The sequence below is a fragment of the Azolla caroliniana genome, unplaced genomic scaffold (genome assembly GCF_043228905.1).
Source record: "Azolla caroliniana isolate FFs.n. ecotype wild unplaced genomic scaffold, voAzoCaro1.0.p SCAF_13, whole genome shotgun sequence".
In the NCBI taxonomy this organism is placed as follows: domain Eukaryota; kingdom Viridiplantae; phylum Streptophyta; class Polypodiopsida; order Salviniales; family Salviniaceae; genus Azolla; species Azolla caroliniana.
In genome coordinates this window covers 14276954-14279607 of record NW_028230448.1, presented here as the reverse complement: position 1 = coordinate 14279607, position 2654 = coordinate 14276954, and the positions used below count along the sequence as shown (strand labels likewise).

The following is a 2654-nucleotide window of genomic DNA, read 5'->3' as shown; positions in this document are numbered from 1 at the left end:
GTGTCGTGCGCCCTGCGTGCCAAATTTAAGATGAACAAGCGGTTGCCTTGGCCAAGTGGTTAAGACGAAGACTCAAAATTTGTTGGATTCGCTAGATCACGATCGAACACTACAGCCGACGTCTCCCCTTTTGTCAGTGTTATTATCAATAACGATGTTATCATAGCTGTCGCGATGCCCTTAGTTCCAAGATAAGAAAATACGATTGCAAATAACTAGTCGGTTTGGCCGAGTGGTTAAGGCGACAGACTTGAAATATGTTGGGTTCGCTTGCGTAGGTTCGAACCCTGCAACCGACGACTACCCTTTTGTCCGGGTTACTACCAATAACCACATCATCGTAAGGTGCCACCATGCCCTCTATGCCAGGTTAAGAAGAAGACTCGGAATATGTTGGGTTTGCTAGCTCACGATCAAACACTACTACCGATAACTACTGTTTTGTTAGGGTCAATATCAATAACCATGTCGTCATAGATGCCGACGTGCCCTATGTGCCAGGTTAAGAAATTAATATTATGCAAAAGTCGTCGGTTTGGCCGCGTATTCAATGCTACAAACATCAAATCTGTTGGGTCACCCCCAGCAAGTTCGAACCCTAGAGGGGGGCAGGCGGTTACTATCATTACCTATGTGGTCGAAAGTATCGTTGTGCCGAAGGACTCATAATATGTTGGGTTCGCCTCTTTAGGTTCGAAGCCTATAGCCGATGAGTCTCGCTTTGTCATGATTACGAAAAAGCAGTCGGCTTGTTCGAGTGATTAAGGTGACTGACATGAAATCTAATGTGTTCGCCCGCACAAGTTTGAACCTAGTGGTCAATGAAACCCATTTAGATGGGGTCACTGTCAATAACCACGTCAACGTAGATGTCCTTGTCCTCTTTATCCAAGGGAAATGAAACTAGATTTGATGAAAACGTGGTGTGCTTGGCTGAGTGGTTAAGGAGACAGACTCGAAATCTGTTGGGTTCACCCTCGCACGTTCAACCTTGCAGCCTACGACTCCCCTTTTGTCTTGGTTACTACTAATAGCCACATCGTCGTAGGTGCCGCCATGCCATGCCAAGTTTAAGATGAACAAGCGGTTGCCTTGGCCGAGTGGTTAAGACGAAGACTGAAAATTTGTTGTATTCGCTAGATCACGATCGAACACTACAACCGACGTCTCGTTTTTTGTCAGTGTTACTAACAAAATTAGATTGCAAATAACTAGTCAGTTTGGCTGAGTGGTTAAGGCGACAGACTTGAAATCTGTTAGGTTCACCCGTGTAGGTTCGAACCCTGCAATCGACGATCAAAAATTCCCCAGGTTTGAGTAGGATACCCAAAACTTCCTTGTGGGATGGGTCGCTTGCCACACCCACTACAGAATGAATACATTGACAATTTTCTGATTCTTTATACTCGTTTTGTATAACGGAAAGACTTAGACCTTTTTGTCCCGGTTATTACCAATAACCACATCATCTTAGGTGCCACCATGCCTCCTATGCCAAGTGAAGAACAAGGCTCGGAATCTGTTGGGTTCGCTATCTCACGATCAAACACTACAACCGATCACTACTAATTAATAACCACATCGTCATAGATGCCGACGTGCCCTTTGTGCCAGGTTAAGAAATTAATATTATGCAAAAGTCGTTGGTTTGGCCGCGTATTCGATGCTACAAACTTCAAATCTATTGGGTTCCCCCCAGCAAGTTCGAACCCTAGAGGGGGGCGGGCGGTTACTATCATTACCTATGTGGTGGAAAGTATCGTTGTGCCGAAGGACTCAAAATATGTTGGGTTCGCCTGCTTAGGTTAGAAGCCTATAACCGATGAGTCTCCCTTTGTCATGATTACGAAAAAGCAATCGGCTTGGTCGAGTGGTTAAGGTGACTGACATGAAATCTAATGTGTTCGCCCGCACAGGTTTGAACCTAGCAGTCAATGAAACCCATTTTGATAGGGTCACTATCAATAATCACGTCAACATAGATGTCCTTGTCCTCTTTATCCAAGGCCAATGAAACTAGATTTGATGAAAACGTGGTGTGCTTGGCAGAGTGATTAAGGAGATAGACTAGAAATCTGTTGGGTTCGCCCACGGACGTTCAACCTTGCAGGCTACGACTCCCCTTTTGTATGGGTTACTACCAATAACCACATCGTCGTAGGTGATGCCATGCCCTCCATGCCAAGTTTAAGTTGAACAAGCGGTTGCCTTGGCCGAGTTGTTAAGACGAAGACTCAAAATCTGTTGGTTTCGCTAGATCATGATCGAACACTACAACCGAGGTCTCCCCTTTTGTCAGTGTTACTATCAATAACCACGTTATCATAGCTGCCGCGATGCCCTTTGTTCCACATTAAGAAAATCAGATTGCAAATAACTAGTCGGTTTGGCCGAGTGGTTAAGGGGACAGACTTGAAATCTGTTAGGTTCACCCGGGTAGGTGCCCCCATGATCAATAACCACATCATCATAGGTGCCACCATGCCCGCTATGCCAATAACCACATCATCGTAGGTGCCACCATGCCCGCTATGCCAGGTTAAGAAGAAGACTCAGAATCTGTTGGGTTCGCTAGCTCACGATCAAACACGACTATTGTTTGTTAGGGTCACTATCAATAACCACATCGTCATATATGCCGACGTGCCCTTTGT

General features: G+C 45.4%; 2 non-coding genes across 2 annotated transcripts; both read left to right on the top strand.

The window, feature by feature from the left end:
• Positions 1 to 218: 218 nt before the first annotated feature.
• TRNAS-UGA (transfer RNA serine (anticodon UGA)) lies at positions 219 to 299 on the top strand. Its single transcript has one exon. It is a non-coding gene; the product is annotated as a tRNA-Ser (tRNA).
• Positions 300 to 1214: 915 nt separating this feature from the next.
• TRNAS-UGA (transfer RNA serine (anticodon UGA)) lies at positions 1215 to 1295 on the top strand. Its single transcript has one exon. It is a non-coding gene; the product is annotated as a tRNA-Ser (tRNA).
• The last annotated feature ends 1359 nt before the right edge of the window (positions 1296 to 2654 follow it).